Below are 25,043 nucleotides of genomic sequence, written 5' to 3'. Positions count from 1 at the left end.
TTATTGGAGTTCCATCCAGTAATGGTCTGCTCCTTTAATTTGGACTCAAGAGATGAAATTATTGTTTCTTGATCATCCCTGCAACATTTTTGTTCCTTCAATTCTACCTCTAAATTTCTCAAATTTTCTTGTAACGTCTAAGCTCTTTATCAAGTTTGAATTTTTCCTGGTAAGATTCTTGTAAAGTAGCCTCTAACTCTATCTTCTCTACTCTGGAACTATCTAAGGCTATTTCAGTTGCATCTAAGCCTATTTTAGTATATTCTAGGCCAGCTTTCAGATGCTCATACTCATGAGCCTTTTGAGTAAGTTCACTCTTTTCATTCATAAGGGTTTGAACTTCACTTTGTAATGTGGCTAGCTTCAGAGAAAACTCTTCAATCTAACTCCTATAATTAAGTTCATTCTTCACTTGTTTCTCAATCTCATCCAACATGTTTTATAGCTTTGATGACAATGCTTCACTCTCTTTATTTGAGAGACCTAATTGGTTCATAAGTTCTTGCAGATTGCCTGATATTGATTTTTCATAGATGTAATCCCTTCTTCAGCCTTTCTCAGTGATTCTTGCAGATTGGTTTTCTGTAGGTAGAATTCAAAAGCTTCTTTAAGTGCTTGTGTTGCTAGTTTCTCATTAGCATCGAACGTTGATGACAGATGTTTAGAAAGCCTCTTAAATTCTTCCCGAATTCATTCTGTTGTAGTAGAATTATTCCATCGAGTCATTCTTAGTGCTTCTTCTTCTCTTTTGGTCCTTTGTTCCTGTTCCCTTTTAGATTGCAACAATGCATCCAAATTTGTTGCAAACTTTGTTGTCTTTATATATATTTCCTGTTATAATTGTTCAACCTTACTCTCTACGAAACTTATGGTTGAAAAAGAAGTTGCATGCTCATCTCTGAGATTTTGTAATTCTTCTTGTAGTTGTTCCTCCAATTTTTTAGATGAACACTTCTCATGCTCCTATTTTAGTGCTTCAAATTCATGCTCTAATTGATCCATCTCTTTTACCAAATAGTCCCATGCTTTTTTGTAGTCTTCAACCTCTCTAGAGAGTTCAATAATATTTGCCTCTAATTCAAGTGTTTATGCAAGCTTCCTCTCCATTCTCATCAATTCCTCTCTTCTTTCTTTTGTTGTTTCTTTAGATCCACTTTTTTCTTCATCATGATTTAGTTGTCTCAAGCTCATAAATTCTCTTAAGTTGATCATTTTTCTCCTATAGATGTAGTAGTGTGCTACCATTGTTTCTGTGATCACCCTCTACTTCATAAGTTTTCTTATCTAAGATTTCTCTTATTTCGTTTTCAAATTCAGTTTTTCTTGAGTATAATGACATTTCTTCCATTAGGTCCCCAATCTGTTCCTGTGCTAGCTTGCCAGCTTCTTGGCTTGCATGGAGGCAATTTTGCAACTTGAATTTTTCTGCCTCCAAAATTTCAATTTTTGCTTCCAGATGCTGGTTAGTTTCTGTAAGTTCCTGGGCTTACTCATCAACCATTGCAAGTTGAGATTCTAAGTCTGCAATGTCAAGCTTATATATCCTAATTTCCTCCTCTAATTTCTTGTTCATGTTTTCCAATTCAACCTATACTTCATCAAGTTGAAAAATCTTATCCAGCAACTTGTATATCACATATAGCTTCTTGGCTTGCATGGAGGAAATTTTGCAACTCAAGGTTTTTTGCCTCCAAAGTTTCAAGTTTTTCTTTCAGATGCTGGTTAGTCTCTCTAAGTTCATGGGCTTCCTCATCAACCATTGCAAGTTGAGATTCTAAGTCTGCAATGTCAAGCTTATATATCCTAATTTCCTCCTCTAATTGCCTATTCATGTTCAACCTGTACTTCATCAAGCTACAAAATCTTATACTACAAAGCCTGTTTATCACATATAGCATTTTTCTTGAATGGGTGGTTGTATTCCAACCTTTCATCCTCTTTCAAGTCAAGAGTAAGGTTTTTGACATTTTGTTTTTGATCTTCTAGATTATCTTCACTTGTTTTGACAAGATGGATTGTCTTGGATGAATTATGCATACCATATTCAAGCTCCGATATTATTTTGTTTCTTGTATCTATTTCATTTTTTAAGTTACACATCAATCTTCTACTTTATTTTTCAGCCTCTTAAAAATCTATCTCTAAAGTCTCCATGTCACCTCACAGGAATTGGAAGCTTCTTCCACTATTACTGTGGATAATTTTGTTAGTGATCTCTCTGATTTTTTGCTTTGAAGATGATAGTGTTTCTAGCCACTCCATTTCAATATCCCCAAATTGCCTTCCTTTATTATCTTCACTAGATTTTGAAACATCACAAGATCTGCTAGAGATCTCCTCAATCTCTTTACTTTTCTTTTGTAATAACACTTCTAAATCTTGAACTTCTAGAAAAAGCTCGAAATTTGATTATTGTGTCTTCTATAGCTGCAAATTGAGATTTATATTAACCTATTCTCATAGTATATCTCTTGCTCAAGCTCCTCTATGATACACTTGGCACTATCCATCTCATTTGATGCTTTATTTGCAACTTTAAGCTTTTCATTGCCTTGTTCTAAACCCTTGAGTTGTTCAACTTCTAGTTTCATGTTATGTCGCTCTACTTTGAGAGAGGAAATTTTGCTTGCAAATTCTTGTCCCTGTTTAGTCTCCTTTGCGAGTTGTCTCTTTAGTGTTTCCATTTCCATGGATAGTTCTTCTGCCTATCTATCCAGTGATGAAACATCATTCTGGAGTTCCTCAATGGTTATTTCAGAAGCTTGCAACTTTGCTTTCAGCCTTTCAAATTCTTTGTATATATTTTCTTTATTAATTTCCATGGAGCAATCTGAATTCCGCCTCCACCTACACCTCCTTCCATCCCTCCACCTCCACCTCCACCTGTCAAGTCTACACCTACCCCTGCACCTTCTAGCCATGGTAAGCATCTGAAATCATTTTAAAATCCTTAAATTCTCTTTTTGAAAAGGTGATTTTGTTTAAGTATATGTTATCTCAATTACAGATTCCATTTTTTTAAGTATTCTTTGAAACATAATTGATTTTCATTAGTATTCTTTGAAACAAAATTGTCACGAGAATCGTGACTCATAAGTTTGCATTATCACTCTGCTAGCATACTCAAAGAGAGGGCTTTATATAGGAATATGTTTAGTATTATTAACATTAATCATTAAATCACAGGCTTGGTCTTGGCCTTGCCTTTACGTCACTCCATATGGGCGAGAATGACTTTATAGTTTTATAGAGATGGTTCTTACCAAAAAACCAGGGTAAATATTTTTTAGGATACACATCTATCAAACCATAAGATACATATATGTTAAACCTTAACACAGATAAATATTCAAATGTAAATCTGTCAATTCTGGAAAAAAATATTTAAAATAAATATATTTTTAAATTTTGGAGAAGGCATTTATCTTAGTAAGTGCAAATTCTGAAATATTTGAGAACTTTCAATTACACCATTAAAGTTTCAAAAATTCTCTTTTTCAAATTTGGATTTTGAAATATTTTAGAAATCCAAAGTATATCATCAACATTTCAAAAATTCTTTTTTCTTGATACAAATTCTGAAATATGTTGAAAATGTTTAGTACACCATAGGAGTTAAACTTCCTCCAAATAGTTCTCTGAGCATCATCACTGGCTAAGACTTGGTTGCCATAGGCACTGCAATAATGCTACAATAATATTCCCCATAGGAACTGTCCAAAGTGGATCTAGTTGTAAAGAAATCTAGTTGTAGCACAGATCTCGCTATCCCCTTGTGCTTTCCTGCTTTCATTTTGCCTTCTTTCTCCAAACCCAAAGTAAGCCACAATGCTCCAAGAAAACTCTAACTATCCAAGCCTATAAGAGAGTGAGACAATAGTGAGAGAACTCCAAGCTAAAACTGACAAAAGGCCATGAAATGATCCTCAGAAGCCCTTTTATCATTGAGGCCTCTATTTTCTTCATTTACCTTCAATTTTCCTTCAATTTTTCTCACATCTACATCTATGACCTTTCACCTTCCTTTTCTTGTATTTTTCTTTATTTTCATGAAGAAAATGTCAATTAATGCCTGTTTTCCTTTTCCAACTTCCTTAACCTTAATAAACCAAATGAACACCCACTAGGATGTTTTTGCCCAACATTCAGCTTGGAATACATGTCCCATGACCTTGGTCTTATTTTTTCATTTATTAAATTTATTACATGAAATTCGTACCCAGGGTTTTTACAGTAAGAGATCTCCATCAAAACTTGAAGAAAACTAGGTCAACTCTCCAATGTCTAGTATGCAAGAAAGAAATGAGGTCTAACAACCTCCCTCGAGTGTTAATGTACACTTAAAAAGTGAAATAGTGAAGAAAACTTGGCATCCAAGATTGCATGTGTGGAACTTGTGGCTCCAGAAAGGTGGACAACTCCTCCATATCCTACAAGTCTAAAACTAAAGTCTCCAAAGTGTAACTCGCTCATCAATGGATGACAATAGTCATCTCCAAAAATTAACGGGTCAAATCCCTTCTTAAACAAGCTCCAAGTCCAAGGTAGAATGAAATTAGCCTCGTGAATAAGGGGATAACTCAAAATGGGTGATGTATGCATCCAAATATGTGCACAATAATGGAAGTCTCCAATGGTGATGGTGAGTCACCATCTCATAGTCCAACATGTGTGATAATTATCCCTCAAATAGGATAAGCTCTCCAGGGAGGGCCCCTCAATAATCTAAATGCATAGAAAAATGTAGAGGGGTAGAGTGCTCCACATGATGTAAAATTCCAAATATATATCGAATAACCCAAAGTGCTAAGGAAATAATCACCTAGTTCAAAGTGTAGCTTATATTCATAAATTGTGATTCTAGTTGAAAATCCTTTATAATAATCTAACACAACCTTCACAAAGAGTAAAATGAAAAAACCTAGAGGAACACTACGTCATGTGTCTCAATAGACATCCGAAGACCCCCATAGACCCACCTCAATCATAAATGATGTTTATAAGATGTTTATAATAGCCACACCAACAAGGACTAGCCTTGAAATGGAACATAGAAGGTTGTGCCATGACCAACCACAAGGGTTTAGATAAGCCACCTATGTATAAAAAAAGACCACTTTACATAGATTAATAAGTATGGTACAGTGAAAATATAATTGATACATCATCACAAATTTTTCCTCATCATGATACATCACAAAATCCCTTTTGAAGGCACAATTGATCATGGAACACTGGGATCTAACATAAGCTCAAAGAACGCACATGATCAATTATGGTGTTGCAATAATTTGACAAAAAAATGTGGTTGCCTTTATGCAAATATTAGGGGTAGCAAATTATGCATGTCACAATTAAAATATTATATCAATCTTCATGTTCTTAACATTTCACCTATTTGCTTACCACCTAAACCTTACAAAACATTTTCCCCATTTGTTTCTGTGTTTTTCTTGTTGTGTAACTATAGAACTTGGACTATTACAATATTTGCATAATGATCCATATATTGATTAAAACTACTCTAACACCACATTTAATTGTTATATTGACCACCACATAAAGTATATCATTTAACTTTTCGAACTTGTATTTACCCGAGGGCTTGGTGAACATGTTTGAAACTTGGTCTTATGTATTACAATTTACAACATGTTAGTTCAATCTCCCCTATTACCCCCTCTAACCTAGGGATAACTAGAGAATATTTTTTGTTTGAAGATCCACATTGTATATAGTGAACCCAATGATGATGACAACATTTTATATATACAATTGATTACAAATTCCTTGTACATCATGTTCAACTCACTCATTTAATCATTTCACTCATTTGATGATGATGGTGACCAAACACACATGAGGTACCTTAGCCATAGTTTCATATAAAGTGTTTAATTTTAAGGTATTTGGTATTCAAGGATAATGGGTTGAAATCGGATAATGAATCATGGTCCTTGAATGTTACAATTTTTTCCTTGTTTCATCTTGGTGTCCATCATATGTACTCTAGTCAAGTGTTTCCACTCTTGGGGAAATGGGTTCTATTAGATGATCTTGATAGGAGCAATCTGCCTACATCCTCTCCATACTTAAAACATTCTATTGACTCCCATTCAATTTTCCTTGGTTTTGAGTTGGTTATTACATGTATCCCAAAAATTTCCATACGTCATACTCTTATAGGAAGAAGGGGATACGATGCTTGATTTTGATCAAACTATATAAAAAAGGGAAAGAGCATGTGTTGGGTTTCCAAAATTTCATTCATTTCACCCTCCTTTCTTTCACTTTGCTTCAGAAATTGTCATATTTCGCAACTCTATAACCATGCAGTAAGACCATCTTCATAATTAAATATTGGTTTAGACACATTATTTTCCAATACATTTATTTTGGTATTTTGAATGAATTTGTGGTTAAATATTAGAAAAGTAAAATGTATTCACTTATATATAAAAGTTGGATGAGTTTTGTGACATGTGTAGGCATATTTGAAAATTCCAAGACAATCACATTTGGCCTCCAAGACTCAAATTCGAATTTCCTCTTCAAACTCTTGAAGATTTGAGGAAAATTTGAGATCATTGGTCAAACACATTGATCAGGTGCTCAAAAAATAGCTCAAAATTCAATTAGATGTTGTACCGCTTGATATTTGACGACTTGTTTTGGGTAGTTCTTACCTCTATGATAGAAAAGAAATCTTCTATCGTCATGAAAACAAGTACCACTTGTTCAAATATGGTGTGGAGTATATTGTGAGAGATCATCGCAAGAAACTAAATATTTCATTAGTTAATGTAAGGCAAATGAAAAGACTAGTGAATTCAAGCAAGAATTTAGTGCTTCTTATGATCAAACCCAATGTTGATGTTGATTATGAATCATTTTATGGTTGTTATTCAAAATTGCAAACTGATTTCGTTGATATAGTTAACCATGATGATGAAGTGTTTCAGAAAGCAAAGGGATTTCCTCCTAAGAGGAGAATCCAACATGAAATACTATTACAGAAAAAGTGTCTCCTTCCTAACATTGACATGCACTGGATGTGAAGAAGTGAAAGTGCAGAAATAAAAAAACAAATCCAAGGGTTGTTGAACAAAAGTATCATGCAACCATCTCCTTCGCCATGTGCTGCACCTATTGTTTTGGTGTCCAAGAAAAATGGAAAGCATTTCATTAAATGGGATTCAAGGAGTGGCTATCATCAAATTATAGTTGTTGAAGGAGACATATGGAAGACGACATTGAAAACCAAGCAAGGTTTGTTTGAATGGATTGTTATGCTTTTTGGTCTTTGCCATTCCCCTACTACTTTCATGCATATGAAGAAATATGTATTGAAGCCATTTCTAAACATGATAGTCTAATTGGATGACATTTTCATTTTCAGAAAATCTCATTATGAATATGTCATGTGTAAGAAAGAAATACTTGATGTCATATGTCAAGAACATTTGTTATTGAAGATGTCAAAGTATGAGTTGGGTAAAAATTATTTGATGTACTTAGGCCATAATATTGGAGAAGGTGAGCCGAAGTTAGACCTCTCCAATATTGATGCCATTATGGATTGGTCAACACTCAAGATAGTCATCTGGATAAGAGGTTTTTTGGGAGTAGCCCAATGTTGGAGGAAGTTTTTTGTTAAATTTTATTCTATTATAGCTCATTTGCATTCTCTGGAATTTGTGCAAAAGGTCTTCCAGTGGGGAGGCAAACAAAAAGAGGCATTTGATGTTTTGAAACAAAATATCAGTTCAGCCTTTATACTTGCTCTTCTAGGCTTGAAAAAGTTATTTGATTTTCAGGTTGATGTATGAAACTATGCCATGGGCGTAGTCTTTATGAAATATGGTAAGTCCATTTCATTTCATTCAGAAATTTTCGATGGTGCAGTGATTAAGTTTCAGCGACAAAGACACTTTCATTGGATGAGTTTTCTTCTACTATTCCACTTGGTCAAAAGGAATAAGAAAGATATAAGTGAAAAGTTTGTTGATATGCTTTCCAGGCCAATTGTTTGTATAACTACTTCCCTCAAGCATAATTTTGTTTTACATGAAAGTTATGATCAACAAAATATATACTTTCAAGATGTACATTCAAGCTTGAGTCAAGGGAATCAAGTAGAGGAATTTGTTTACCATTTGCATCATAATTTGTTGTATCATCTTTGTAAGAAGGATGTTGCTATTGATGGTAACATGGACAAAGCCAAGGATTTCATTTAACGACTCCAAATGGTACATCAAATAGTGAAATATCAGCTTGAAAAGAGAAAAGGCAAGTACAAAGCAAGGCACGACAAGCATCATGTAGATCACAAGTTCCAAGTTGGTGATGAATGGATCAAGATTGGAAAGGTGACGGAACTATACGCTCACCTTCTGGACAGCTGAAAGTGATCTTTTGGGGTCCAAAAGGCTTCCAGGGGGGAGGAATCATCAAGTGCTCAAAAAATAGCTCAAAATTAAAAGTTTTCGGATTGATGTGAAACCTGAACGTCCGCGAATTTCTCATCATCTTGAATCTGACACAACTTATTTCGTGCGAAACGGACACCGTATGCTCCCAGAATCATGTTTTGTTCACTTTCCGAATTAGGTGAATTTTTGTAAAAATTTGATATCCCAGTCAGCAATTCATATTGCTGATGTGGCGCTGACTATGCAGGTCTATGTGGTGCTTTGAATAGTTAACGAGCTCAACAAATCATCTTGTGACAAGTGGCATTTTCTCATTAGTGCAATTTAGCGTATTATTATCGGTTGGTTGGTGGCCAACCATGGGCTAACACGTGGCCCAGCCAAAGGGCGCTACATGGCAACCCACAGGCCACCAAAATTATGGGTCAAAGTCTGAGCAACAGCAACAGGGGTCGAACCTGTGAGGACCAATGAATGAGCATAGCCATACACCAATGCGCCATTGCAATAGAATTTAATGTATTAAGTTCGCAAGTTCTATTTATTTATGACATGCACGCCATTTTGGGGGAGGGGTCGGCCCTTGGTCGCACCACCAGCACACGACCACCATTGAAGAGGAGCGGGGGGGCCCATCTAGCGGGGGCGTGCCATTGGCCTTAGCCCCGGGCACGTGGCCCCCATATGGCCATGTTTTTGGAATTAAGGCATTGGAAGCTATTTAAAGCGTTCGACAAATTTGCCCGAAATTCAGCAAAATTGTCACTTCGTTAGTGCGATTTGGGGTGAAATTGTAGGATGATGCCATATTTTGGGGAATTTGCAGTGCGATTAGCAAAAGATTGCGAAAGGCCATAACTTCTTCAGCCTTTGACCAAATCAGGAGCAGAAAAGAGCTACATAGGCATTTTTGGGCATTCTGGAGCCATTGGAACATGTTTCAAAGCTTTCTGAGAATTATAAACTAATGTATTCACATTTTTAGCATAATAGAGAGGGTCAAGCCATTGGAAGCTAGACCAAAGAGATGTAGCCCAAGAGGGGTGAACTCCTTCATCATGTGCTATTGTGATACTGTTTATGGTGATGTTTATGTCTGTTATATGTTGTTGTACAATCATTTGTTTATGTTAATTTGCACATAAAATTTACATAAAAGCACTAAAAAACTCATTTATAAACTTGCAATTAACCTCATGAATCCTTAAGCACTTTTAACATAGTTTGAAAAGGAATTTAGTACAACAAACTAATTTTCCCAATCAGATCAAGTTTTTGTATCAGAGCTCTTAGTTTTCTTTATGCAAGAAGGGTTTAATTGTTTGCAAGTGAATGTCATGCTTACAAGGTTGAAGCTCAAGAGAGGAGAGGGGAAGCTGGTTGAAAGCCCTGGAGTTCGGTCAAGTAGAAGGAGTGCAAGGTTGCTACAATCTCCACCACCAGTTCTTCCTCAAGTTGCAGTTGAGACTTCAGTGAGCATGTCTCATGAAGGAGATCCTACACACATGACAAAGGATGACAAGATCTTTAGGAAGGCTTTCTTCGATATGACAAAGATGGTGAAGGTCCTGTATGAAGAGAGGAATACCAAGCTGCAGGGTGACAGCTCCAAGCCTCCCAAAGGAGAAGGTTCTTCAGGAGGAGGAGGTAATGGAAATGCAGGTAAACCTCCACCCTCTCCACCATCTTCTTCATCTTCTTCTTCATAGGCATCTTCACGCTCTTCCACCAATACAATCCTTACTCATATTCACCAACATAACTCAAAAGGAACTAGTAAATCACCCCTGTTAAATTTGAACTACCCATGTATAATGGTGAAGTGAATGCAGAGAAGCTTGACAATTGGGTTCGTCAGTTGGAGGTCTATTGCAGAATTCAAAACCTTCAACAAGATGACATAAAGATTCGGTTAGCTTCCTTGAGGTTGGAGGGTGCAACACCAATATTGTGGGAATCAAAGACACAAAAAGTGATAAAAAAACATGGTAAGATCTCAATTTCTTGGTATAATTTCATTGTTGCAATTAAAAGAAAATTCTACCCTCTAACATATATGCAGAAAGCCATCATGAATTGGTAGAACTTTAGACAACTTAAAGGTCAAAATGTGCAATATTACACCCAAGAATTCAGAAAAAGGTCTCTAATGTTAGGTGTAGATTTGCAATCACAAGACACGTTACTAAAGTACATTGGGGGTTTACACAATTACCTTAAGCATACTATCCTTATGTTTAGTCCCAATAATCTAGATGAGATGTGTGTGAAAGACACTCATCTTGAGGCAAGAGGGAAAAATACTCCAGAAGAGGGTAGTAAAAATCCATTCAAGGGTAAAGACGAAGAAAAGGGTTTGAAATGAAAGAAAAATGCATTCATTTAAACGGAAGGAGAGAAAAAAATATGTAAACATTGTTCCAAAGAGGGTCACGATGAAGCTAATTGTTGAAAGATTCATCCTGAGATGAGGCCTAAGAAATTCAACAACAAAGGAAAAGAAAAGATAGCTGTCATCATTCAAGAGGATTTGTGATCCGATTCGGGTGATGAAACTAAAATTACAGCCATGGGTATAAAAGGAAAAAAATCCATTGCTAACACTAGTATATCAAATTGTCACACTAGCACTCCAAATGAAGAAACAAGGATTGAATTATTTCATGTGAGGGTAATCTCAAAACATACAAAAATCGACACAATATTTGATAGTGGGTCTCAAGCCAACTTGATATCTCATGACGTAGTCAAGCAAATTAATCTTGAAACCATTTTACATCCTAAGCCATATCCATTGGGTTGGATATCCAAGGACACAAACTTACAGGTTACAAGAAAATGTATTCTTTGGTTTGCAATTATAGCAAAATTCATTGACGAAAATGAATTAGATATTATACCACTTGATATTTCAGGAATTGTTTTGGGTAGTCCCTACCTCCATGATAGAAAAGAAATCTTCTATCGTCATGAAAACAAGTACCACGTGTTCAAAGATGGTGTGGAGTCTATTGTGAGAGCTCATCGCAAGAAACTAAATCTTTCATTAGTTAATGCAGGGCAAATGAAAAGACTAGTGAATTCAAGCAATAATTTAGTGCTTCTTATGATCAAATCCAATGTTGATGTTGATTATGAAGCGTTTGATGGTTGTAATTCAAAATTGCAAACTGATTTGGTTGATGTACTTAAACCATGATGATGAGGTGTTTCAGAAAGAAAAGGGATTTCCTCCTAAGAGGAGAATCCAACATGAAATACCATTGCAGCAAAAGTGTCTTCTTCCTAACATTGACATGCAGTGGACGTCAAGGAGGGAAAGTGCAGAAAGAAAAAAGCAAATCCAAGGGTTGTTGAACAAAAGGATCATCCAACCATCTCCTTCACCATGTGGTGCACCTATTGTTTTGGTGTCCAATAAGAATGGAAAGAATTTCATTAAATGGGATTCAAGGAGTGGCTATCATCAAAGTAGAGTTGTTGAAGGAGACATATGGAAGATGACATTCAAAACCAGGCAAGGTTTGTTTGAATGGCTTGTTATGATTTTTGGTCTTTTCCATGCAACTACTATTTTCATGCATATGAAGAAAGATGTATTGAAGCCATTTCTAGACATGATAGTGTAGTTGGATGACATTTTCATTTTCAAAAAATTTCATTATGAACATGTCATGTGTGAGAAATAAATACTTGATGTCATATGTCAAGAACATTTGTTATTGAAGATGTCAAAGTATGAGTCAGGTAAAACATCTTTGATGTACTTGGGCCATAATATTGGAGAAGGTGAGTTGAAGTTAGACCTCTCCAAGATTGATGCCATTATGGATTGCTCAATGCTCAAGATAGTCATCTAGATAAGAGGTTTTTTGGGAGCAGCCCAATGTTGGAGGAAAATTTTTGTTAAATTTTCTTCTATTATAGCTCATTTTCATTCTTTGGCATTTGTGCAAAAGGTCTTCCAGTGGGGAGGAAAACAACAAGAGGCATTTGATGCTTTGAAACAAAAGATTAGTTCATCCTTTATACTTGCTCTTTTAGGCTTGAAAAAGTCATTTGAGTTTCAGGTTGATGTATGCGACTATGCCATGGTCGCAGTCTTTATGACATATGGTAAGCCCATTTCATTTCATTCAGAAATTTTCAATGGTGCAGTGATTAAGTTGCAGTGACAAAGACACTTTCATTGGATGGGTTTTCTTCTATTATTCCACTTGGTCAAAAGGAATAAGAAAGATATAAGTGACAAGTTTGTTGATATGCTTTCTAGGCCGACTGCTTGTATAATTGCTTCCCTCAAGCATCATTTTGTTTTACATGAAAGTTATGATCAGCAAAATACATACTTTCAAGATGTAAATTCAAGCTTGAGTCAAGGGAAACAAGTAGAGGAATTTGTTTACCATTTGCATCATAATGTGTTGTATCATCTTGGTAAGAATGATGTTTCTATTGATGGTAACTGTTGGGTCAAGAAAAATGTATGTTTTCTCCTTGATAATAGCTTTATTTAGCACTCATCCTCACATGATTATCTCTGTTTATGAATAAAAGTAGAGGAAATAATAGCTAAAGTCGAGTAAAAGTAACTAGTAACAAATTAGATGAATCTAAGTAGGAAAAACTTATTTTTACTATCTTTATGTAGAAGTCATGAATTGAGCAATGGCTACCCAATTGACAGAACGACAACATCTCACAATGGAAAGCGGCAGCGTCATAGGCAAGGCAGGACAACGGAAGACAGGGCAAACCAATGGCTATTTTATGACAGAATCAGATCAAGTATAGCGAAATCCTCAGGATCCCCTAATCCTGAGGATTCTCTTTTATCTATTTATTTTCTAAATGTAATATACAACGCCGAAAGGCAAAATTGCAAGAAGTTCAGAATTACACTGTTTGTAGCTATTCTTTTTGACATATAATATTGTTATTTTGGATGTTGTAACTTAGTTACTTACATTAATGAAGAAAGGTTGCGTTTAATTCGTCTTTATATTCTGAGTACCTCTTGGCAGAGACTCTTAGTGACTTTGGGCCCGGTCAAGAGAAAATCTACTGCTTCACCTATGTCATTATCTTTTCTATTTCATTCTTGATTGCTTGTTAATGTTAAGTTAATATTACTTCTGAATATTGTATAGATTGATGATTTGATTTTCATTTTTTGTTCATTTGAGATTTAGATTGATTTGTGTGTTATATGCGAGTAATACTTTCGATTGAATCGGTTATGATAGTTCTAGCTCAGATCGTCGTTCCTTTCAAGTAATGTTATTTTGGAGATAGAATTAATCGCTCTATGCTTCTACAGTCATTTGCTATTAGATAAAGTTTGATATTCTTGGATCTTTTTCTTTTCAATTCAGAGTAGTTGTCCGATTCGAAATTGTTGTTCAATTTAGATTTGCTGTTCAATCCAGAATTGCTGTTCAATTTGGAATTGTTGTTCAATCCAGAATTGTTGTTCAATTCAGAATTGTTGTTAAATTTAGAATTTTTTTTCAATTCGGAATTGCTGCTTAATTAGGATTTGTTGTTTATTTAGGATTTTTTCTTCAATTACCATTACTGTTAATTATTACATTTCTCTTTCATGAGTGGGCAAGTTAGCTTCAATTTTAGTTAAAACTGCCAAGTGTGATTCTTTACAAGTTGTATTCAGATTTGTTTGCTTCCATGATAGGTTAAGTAGGATTGCAGAATGCGTTATGAATTTCTTTCAGAATTGATTGTATTGAGTTTGAAGAAGATAGTCATTAGCAGTTGCAATGATTTGTATTAGTTAACCTCTGAATTCACTGCATATATAGTGCTGACACTCTTGAAATAAAAAGACTTTCCTCGGGTTGATAATTAATGTAGAAATTAAGATTGTTTGTAAAAAGACATCATAGTGCACCAACATTTTGGTTATGTTGCCAGGGAGATTGTTCCAAAGTGATTTCAATTTTTATCTTGCTGTAAAAGAATTGGGTTTTAAAAACGGGAGGTAAGAACCTGCGTACCTAGCAAGTAAAGTGCTTGCTTACCAACTCGTTTTTTAGCAAAAGCTTAGAGGTTAAATATGAATTGGTTTTTATGAATGACTAGGAATAGAAAAATAGAAAAAGAACCGAACCCCCATCCAAAATCGACAAACCCAAGGGATCGGTGAACCTTGGGAGAATGACCTTTATAGACAAAATTGTGAGAAAAGAAGAATCTCAAGCATCAGTAGGATTCTGGGATGTAACTGGAAAAATTCCTACTATAATCCCTCAAGCAACAGGCTCACCATCTGCAGCTCATGCTAAGATTCAAAGCCAAATTGGAGGATCTAAACAGAGTCTTCAAGCTACAGTAAGCCTACATTCTGATTCTCTACAAGAGGGAAAATCTTGTAACTTAAGAGAAGGAGAAACCAGTGGAACTACTAAGGTAGGACCTCAGCTGTCTGAACAAGGGTCTCTTGTGATCCAAGATCTAGGCAATGTTGTAAAGCCATCTCATGTTGTTAATCCCCCGCTTACTCGAAAAACACCCCCTAAAATTCCTAAAGAGTATTGGCACATCTTTGACCAAATGGAAAACCAACCACATCAAGGTCAAACCTCAACATTGGAATACCCCATAGTCAACCAAGTGGCCAATGCCCCCATGAAGGCTATTCCTCTGCAGAGCATTTGAACTTTTCATGGGATGATCACAGAGGATCCTGACGCCTTCCTATTTGAATTTGATGTCCTCTGCAGAGGGTATGACAACACCACCGACCCCCAAGAGCTAAAACTATTCCCTTCTATTTTGAAAGGAGCAGCTTTAAGATGGTTCATGGGTCTGGGTGGGCATACTATTAATTCTTGGGATGATATGAAAACTACCTTCCTCACCAGATACCAAGACTTTTGCAAGACTAGGGAGCTAAAGGATGAAATCTTTAAGATGGCTGCAAAAGATAATGGAACTTTAGAAGAGTACGTCGAACAGTTTCATTATAACTTGCAGAGATCTCCACACACCACCCTACCAAAAGAATTCCTAAGAGCTATCTTAATTAAAGGAATGAAAGAAGAATGGTTAGAAACTCTAAATTTAATGGGGAAAGGGGATATTTCTCAAGACGGTTATGATGAAATCATTCGCTTGTGTATCGAGTGTTCACGAGGAAGCTCACGCACAAGAGCAGCAAGTCAAGATCCCATGAGTGGGGGAAGCAAACCACACAGTGGAGGAGTAACATGAATGGAGATCAATAACCTCGTAGAAGATTTCAAAACAAACATCCTGGGCACCCCCATGATGTAGTTGGACGTCCTGCAGGCTAAACAAAAACAAGCTTTAGTAGAACAAAACTTGGTCGTTTTTTGTCCACACTGTCGGAAGAAGCACAACCAACGAGAGTGTCCACTAGACATGGTTCAGACATGCACTATCTTTACCAAGGATCACGCCACTGAATAGTGTCCATCACTCCCGGGGTTGAAAGCAGTTTCAAAGAAGCAAAGGAAGAGACAGAGCCAGTATATGTAATGAACCATTGTCGACAGTGGTAGGCCAAACCTCTAGGTATGTCACAATATGCATCCCAGTTCTTTCCTTCTTCACAGTTTAATCAACAGCAGAACCCTGGGGTGGCATGGAAAGGTCAATCAACCTACTCGAGTTGACAACCTCAACCATTCCCTATGACACCATGGTCAACTCAATCCTTTCCGGGTAATGGCTGGCAAAATTCTCCTTTTACTCCTGTTTGGCTAGGCAATCCCTATCAATCCCAGTGATCTTCCTCCACGTCTCAAAACCCGAATTGATCTACAAATTGGCAGCGATCTTTGGGAATATCCAACACTCCTATGGGGGTAGGTCCCCAACCTCAACCTGCATTTTTCGTTCCTTATCCATTACAACAAAATACTCAGCCTCTTCTATGCCCTCAATTACCAGCCCAACCAAATCTAAATCCCAATAAAATACTGATCCAGATGGTGTAAATTGTAGAAAGCTCAGACTATGAGATTGAGAAAAAATAATGTAATGAACTTAGATTGAGGTCGGGACATATCATCACCCCCGAGGAAAATAGGGATCAACCATCAATTGAGATTGAAACACCACCTGTACATATACCAACACCTGTAATTGACACTAAAATGAAACGAGGAGAAGAGACAGATCAGTAGAAAGATCCAGAGGAACTCATAGTCACTTCTCCCCCGTTCCTTGAAAGGTTAACAATACCTAAGCCAATTGCGTACCCAGATTTTGATCTTGTAGGGGAACTAAAAAATCTTTGTATAAAAATTCCGCTCCTCCAAGCCATTGAGCACATTCCCATCTATACTAAAACAATTAAAGAGTTATGTGTAAAGAAGCCTATGAGGAAAGCAAAAACTTCACCCACCATTCATGTTGTAGGAACCTTATCTGATTTACTCTTGGGAGAGGAAAATATGGTAATGTATGAAGATCCTGGAAATTCCATAGTGACAGTTCAGATAAATGGCCGCTCTTTTCCCAATACGCTAGTTGATATGGGTGTAACCATTAATATTTTAACAGTAGAAACTTGTCAAGCACTTGGGATTACAGCCTTGGAACCAACCACCACCTTACTAGAACTTGTTGATCGTTCGGTGGTGAGGCCAAAAGGAACTCTACAAGATATCACAGTCTCTGTTGATTCATGGGAATATCCAGTAGATTTTCATGTTATATACCTGAAGAGTCAATTGGATGGGAACCCTCTGATACTGGCCGACCTTGGCTGGTGACAGCTGACGCATATATAGGTTGCCCAAGGGGCAGCTTGACTATTGCAAAGGGGGATGCTATAAAAAACCTTGTTCTATATCCCCCTACCAGACCAAGTCTACCCATTGTAAAAATATGTAAACAACCACCAACATACCTGGAAGAAAGCATTTGTTCACCACTCACAGTAGCAGAGGCACTAGAATTCAAAGATCAGACTGAAGATGACATTATCAACAATTTTATCAATCAACCAGCTGATGTAAGAAACATAAAGTGTCAAATGCTGAAAGCAATCCTTGATAATGAAGCATCGAAAGATCCCTTGAAGGAAACTGATGATCAACACATCTAGACGATTGATGTTCATAACAACAAGCCAGTGGAAATTGAACCAGGAAAAGTTTTGAACATTAATGATAGCTTGGACAATGATCAGCAACAAAATCTCATTCAGATCCTGCAAAAATATAAAGGGGCATTTCCTGGGATTATCTTGATATGAAGGGTATAGACCCACAGCTATGTTCTCATCACATCTATACCAAGAAGGATGCTCGACCTATTTAGCAACCTCAGCGGAGATTGAATTCACACCTTAAGGATATTGTGAAAGAAGAATTATAGAAGTTGCTGGATGTGAATTTCATTTATCCTATTTTGGATAGAAAATGGCTCTCCATTGGTGGTCATCCCCAAGAAAAATGGGAAATGGCGTATCTATGTAGATTACCAGAAACTAAACAAGGCAACACAGAAAGATCATTTCCCTTTCCCATTTATCGATCAAGTCCTAGATACTTTGACAGGGAAGAAATTATTTTCCTTCCTAGACGGCTTTAATGGCTACAATCAGATTCCGATTTCCCCTGAAGACCAAGATAAAACAACCTTCACCTTTCTTTGGGGTACGTTCGATTACAAAGTATTATCATTCGGCTTATGAAATTCCCCAACCATGTTTCGAAGAGCTATACTTAGCACTTTTGCTGACTTGATAAACGATGGACTTGAGGTATATATGGATGACTTTACTCCATACGGGGATGAATTTGATCAAGCACTGCAAACACTAGAAAATATTTTAGAACGATGCATTGCAACCAGGTTATGTTTAAGCAATGTCAGGTGTCACATGATGATGACCGAAGGTGTAATCTTGGGACATTATATTTCTGCGGCAGGGATAAAGGTAGACCCAGCAAAAATTCAGGTAATTCTTTTACTGCCTACTCCCTATACTCAAATAGAGGTACGTAGTTTCCTAGGATACGCAGGATATTATCGCAGGTTTATTAAAAGCTTTTCACAAATTGCTACACCTTTATATGCATTAACTGGAAATGTTGATTTCAAATGGTCTGACAAATGTGACACAGCTTTTACAGGTTTAAAGAAGCTAGTCTCGACGGCACCAATATGACGTTGACCAAACTGGGAGCTGCCTTTTCACATATCCACGAATGCATCAGATGCAACTATAGGCATTGTCCTCGGTTAGGAAGAGGACACGAAGCCTTATGCTATATATTATATTAACAAAAATCTCACTCCTACAGAACTTAATTATACAGTAATAGAAAAGCAAACAAACAAACAAAAAAATTCTTAGCCATTATTTATGCAATAAATAAATTTAGACATTACATAACTAGCTACCAAGTTTTTCTATATACTAACCATTCTGCCATTTGATATTTAGCTAACAAACCTATCACAAATGGTCAAGTGACTTGTTGGCTATTGCTTTTTTAGGAATTTGACATCACCATTAAGGATCATTGGGGAGAGAAAACCTAATTACTGATTTTATGTCTCGAATCCCAAAGATAAATGATCCACTGGTAATGGACGGCCAATTCCCAGATGAACATTTGTTTGTCGTGACAGTCAAGACGCCATGGTACGAAGATGTGGCAAATTATCTGGTAGTAGGGAAGCTGCCTCGGCATTTGACAACGAGGGAGACGAAACAGATCGTTCAAAACAACACTCGATTCTCTTGGATTGGTGGATATCTTTTTCACACAGGGTCCGACATGTGTATACGCAAATGCATTCGTGAGGATGAGATTTATGACATTCTAAAAGCTTTCCATGATGAGCCCTGCGGGGGTCACTTTGCAGATCGAAGGACAGGGCATAAAGTACTAAAGATGGGTTATTATTAGCCCACTATTTTTAAAGATGCTAAGAAATATGCCCAAGCTTGTGATAGCTGCCAAAGGATGGGCCAACCTGGCCAATATGATGAAATTTCGTTGCAACCCCAACTAGTCATAGAACCCTTCGAACAATGGTCGTTGGACTTTGTTGGCCCATTCCATTTGCCATCGAGTCATAAAGCCTACATATTGGTTACCACAGGTTATGTGACGAAATGGGTGGAGACAATAGATTTACCAAGAGCCACAGAGGAAACCATGATTAAATTCCTCTTTGGGTTATTCGTGCGGTATGGTTTACCACGAGAAGTGATAACATATGGGGGAAGGCAATTCGTAGGACACAAGATTACTGCCACTCTTAGAAACCATCACATTACACATAGTATCACTTCCCCGTATCACCCATAGGCGAACGAGTAGGTCAAAGGCACCAATAAAGTTATTGAAGCGATTCTGACCAAAACAGTCTCAACACATCGGCGAGACTGGGCTATTAAACGACCAAAGGCCTTGTGGGCCTATCGCACGACTGGGAAGAATATCACTGGATACACTCTGTACCAGCTTGTTTTCGACAAAGAACCTATTTTTCTGATCGAATTTGCAATAAATACTCTAAGAACGACTCAGGAAGTGGGGCTGGATTAAATAGAAGCCCAAACCAAGGGACTGCAACAAATCAACGAACTAGATGAAGCTCGACTGCTAGCTTTGCAACGAACTGCAGTTATTTAGCAACAAAGGGCAAAGTGGCATGACAATCTCATAAAAAAGAAGACATTTCAAAAAGGGGATTGGGCACTCCTTTACGACTCCAGATTCCAGGACTTCCTGGGAAAGTTGCAAAAAATATGGCTCAGCCCTTATGAGATTCAAGAAGTACATAACAATGTCGCTCTTACTTTGACCACCATTGACAATTCTGGTCGTTCTTTTAAGGTGAATGGGCATCGAGTGCGTATCTACCACAAACCACTCACCAAGGAGTCTTTCTGCCCGCAGGTATGCGAGGACCCCTCCATGCAAATCTTAGCAGCAGAGAGTGATGACCCTGTGGCTTTTCTTTCAAAAAATTGAGATTTAAAAAAAAAAATTGTAAATAATGTATATATTCTTTTTGATTAATTGTAATTCAGTTAGGTATCACCATGTAAATATGAGAATTTTTCTTGTTTTTAGTGCTTGGTAAGTGTTATTCAATCGATTGAACGATTGTCGTTCAATCAATTGAACAACACTTATGTTTATGTGTGTGTCGTTGTTCAGTCAATTGAACAATTGATGTTCAATCTATTGAACAACATTTATTTTTATGTGTGGAAATTGTTGTTCAATCGATTGAACAACTTTTTTGTGTTTTGATTTTTCTGTTGAAACGATTGAACATCATTTTGTGTTTTGATTTTGCTGTTCAAATGATTGAAAAACAATTTTGCGTTTTTTATTTTGTTGTTCAAACGATTGAACAACACTTGCATTTTTCTTTATTAATATTTGTTATTCAAACGATTGAATGATTGTTGTTCAATTGATTGAGCAACACTTTTTGCGTTTTTATATTTTCGTTGTTCAAACGATTGAATGATTGATGTTTAATAGATTGAACAACACTTTTGCGTTTTTATATTTTCGTTGTTAAAACAATTGAAGGATCGTTGTTCAAATGATTGAATGATTCCTGTTCAATCGATTGAACAACATTTCTTGATGTTTTTCAATTTTTGTTGTTCAAATGATTGAATGATTGTTGTTCAATCGATTGAACAACACTTTTGCATTTTTCTTTATTAATATTTGTTGTTGAAACGATGGAACATTTATTGTTCAATCGATTGAACAACACTTTTGTGCTTGTATTTTTCAAGTTTTTCTATTCATAGGATTGAACGATTGTTGTTCAATCGATTGAACAACACTTTTGCATTTTTTTCTTATTGATATTTGCCGTTCAAATGATTGAACAATTGTTGTTTAATCAATTGAACAACAATTTTTCTTTCTTTTCGATTTTGTTGTCCAAATGATTGAACGATTGTCGTTCAAACAATTGAACAACACTTTTATGATTATTTTAGGACAAATTGTGATTTCTTCTATTTGATTCATTGCCAGTCATTTCCATCTTCTTTTCTTTTATGTTTTGAATAAACACTATTTGAGTGGATTTGTGCCTAACATGAAGAAAAACAGTAATATCAACATTATTATGATTTATGAAGCCTCTTGATGGTTATCTTTATCCAAAAGCTGATATGGTGCATCTCTATAATGACTGGCTAGACATCTTTTTTTGGACACATCATAAAATGATTCATTATTTCAAACCATGTTGGCTTATTTACCACACTTTCAAATGGACAAATTCCTTCGAAATGATGAGATGGGGGTAAGAGTATAACCTTTCTTTGGCATCTTTTTACTTCTTACACCATCCCTGACTCTTAAGGAGCAAATGAGCCTCCCTCTTTTTATAAAAACATCAAAAGATGAGAAAAATAAAACTAAAGAAATATGCAAAAGAAATAAATACTGTCTTAAAGAGGATAGGGGGTCTCATCATGAGCCAACCTACCATGATCATAAAGATGTAACAAGTGACATTCCATTTTTGGCTACCAAACCAAGGTAATGACCTTCTTGATGATTACAAACTGTCAGAAGGACAGGGGGTCTCATTACGAGCCAGCCTGATCATTTTGTTATATCTTGGTGAATGGCACTATGATCATCTGGTCACCATGCCAGCATAGTGGTCTCTTTATGGCAAAAAAAGAAGAATCGCCTACATATTAAGAGGAATCTGGCTCATTTGTGGGGTTGAAAAGCAACCATGTTGAGGCTATGAATGCCTGCTGGCAGCAGTGGCTCTGCTTATGGTATTGGAGTATTATCTTGCATTGCCAAATGCTCTCTATTATATTGCCGCCTATGGATTAATTTCTAAGTTGGTTTCCCATTTGAAAAACACCCTTACAAGCCAATATGAATGGTAACTTATGTCACATATTCATTATATTATATATTTGTCCAATCAATCCATGACAGTCATTACTGCTTATCGCCAATTATGCGTCCATTACTAATACCGCTTGTGGTAAACATCTTTTCACATAATAATGTAGATACATGTTGTTAACTTTTTCATCCATTTTTACCTCTGATACATGTCTTTCTTTGATTGCTTCGCCATAAATTGCGCCGCTTTTCTAGATTGGTTGTCTACATTTATGAGTCCTCAATTCATGTGCTTGATTTTCACATGCTTGGCAAATGTGGACGTCCTTTTTCCCATTGGAGGGGGGATGGTTTGTGTGTGAACAACATGTGAAACAGTTATGGATAATTGAATGATAATTATTAAATGTATTTTTGGGTAGAGGCTACATGATGATTAAATATGCGTAATAATTAGCAAGGTATTTCCGATTGGAGAAATGACGGCGAACATTATGGATGGCATGCAAGTTAATTATGGGCCTGCGTAAAAAATGGTTGATGAGACAAATGACTTGACTGTATATGCTGCTAATTCCCAAATCAACGTCATTTTTCATGTTAATTGCTTTAACGATCTTTGTTGTTGTTCTAATTTGTGAAAGAGCATGAGAAGTCCATACAAGAGAACCGGTCACAACATCATAGCAGCCATGGGAGGTAGAGCTATCCGAAATGAGCCCTTAGTACTAAAGGTATCGAACCAGGCTCGGGCAATTCTCGAGCGTGCAGGATGGTTGCAATATCTGAATAAATTGCAAGGATATCACAAAGAAATGACACTTGAATTCTTGCAGAATGGCAGCACCACAGTAAAAGGCAGGGATTTAACAGTCTCTAAAGTGGGCATAGCCGAAGTCACTGGAATTCCGGCTGGGGGAACCAAATGGACAGTAAAGCACGTCCTTCTGCACAATGTGGTTGTAGTGTCCCAGGACCTGGATGAGCAATTAGCACGAACATGGAAAGGGATTCACCCTTCAGTGTTAAGACAGCCTTGGCAGGAGTTGGCAGTCATCATGCAACAATATATCAGATGCCATGGTCGCCAGGATGTGGTAAAGCCATTTTATTTGAATTCTCTATTGCATGATATCGCTCATCAATCATCATGGACTGTTTAAATTTCTTATCATACATGGACTAGCCCAGAAACAGTTAACCTGGGACAATATTGTAAATCCTACACTGGTCCCACCTCCAGAAAACCCAGTAGCAGAACAGCAAGGGCCTAGAACCCAAGGTCCAAGAAGGACGTGGAAGAGGAAAAATTCCTATGTGCCTTTGAACCCAACAAAACACAGATGCTCTGCACGGGTGAAGTCCCAGCGGCATAACCCATTTCAGACGAATGAGGACGGTCCATCACTCACACCACCTCCAAGTCCGCAGAATACCCCTTTGGGAGATTATAAAGAAGAGGTGGTCAGGGTATTGGAAAACATGGGAATGTTTGGCAAGGGAAAAGAACAATCTGAGAATGTTGAAGGACAGAACTGTACCCCCAACCAGTCTGCCTTTGCTGATAGCCTTGGTTGTGATCAAACCCTGCCATTTACTAATTTTCTTCTAAGAACAGAGGGAACCAGTCCCTTCTGCAGAAAAACCCCTTTAAGCTGAGATGCATGAAGAGGAAGCTATTAGAGAATAAAACCAGACAGCAGACATTAGTCCAGTGGACCCCCCAACTGAAGAAAATCCTGCAGATGAGACCCTAGGAGATGAAACTCAACCAGGAAATAATGTTTTTTCTAAATCCCCTGAGTACAAGGCCTACCCAGAAGAAAACTTGGAGAATGATAACTGCTCAGGAGACACCATTGTATTGGAGTCTCCTAAGAGAAAATTCATGACAAAAAGGAATTAGAAGGTGAAGCTCCACCAGGAGATACATTTCCAGTTGAAACCCTCCCTGATGCTGACACAATGCCACTCGAGCAGGAACCTAAGGAAAATGTAGCTGCACCACCGCCGATAGGAAGTCTTGTAATAAAGAAGTCCTACAAGGATAGACTCAGAAAAATGTTACAAAAATATAGAAAATAGAAGCGAATAATTGGGAATCTAAGACAATAGTTAAGAGAAACCATTAGAGCCAGGAATTTGAAAGTAGAAAAACAGACCACAAGCACATAGACAGAACATTGTTCTGGAAAGGATGCTGAAGCCCAAACTGAGGATCTTTTGATCTGTCCAAAGGAAACTTAGACAGAGCCATATCCTATAGAGGACACTAAAATGCAGACTAAAAACCCCTGTGTTTGTACGTAGGAGACACAAACGGACTACCCTATTGTGAACATTGTTGTTTAGACTGATGCTGAAGGAAGCATCCCAATTGATTGTTGCATAACTCAAGAAGAAGTCGAGGCTGCTGTCCAAACTGAGCCTATAGAGACACAAGATAATGATGCCAAAACAGAGGAGACACCTGCTTATATTCCCCTAGTAAGGGAGGCATTTATTAGCAGACTGTAGAATGAACTACTGAAGGTTCTGAAGGAATTAACCTAGCACAAGGAGGAGGTAGTGCCCCTACAGATACATCAAGAGTTGAAGAAAAATTTCGAGGCACTCACAGTGACTGAGGATGAGACCTTTGCTTAGTACAAGGCTGAACAGAAAAAGGTTGAGAAAGCATGGGATAAATTAAAAAAAGCTAAAGAGCAGTTGGAATTTGTCTGCTCTGTTTATTCAGATACCCTGT

The sequence above is a fragment of the Pinus tabuliformis genome, chromosome J (genome assembly GCF_031772625.1).
Source record: "Pinus tabuliformis cultivar Carrire ecotype Pingquan chromosome J, CPIR1, whole genome shotgun sequence".
NCBI classification, from domain to species: Eukaryota; Viridiplantae; Streptophyta; class Pinopsida; order Pinales; family Pinaceae; genus Pinus; species Pinus tabuliformis.
Note: the sequence above shows the minus strand (reverse complement) of the source record.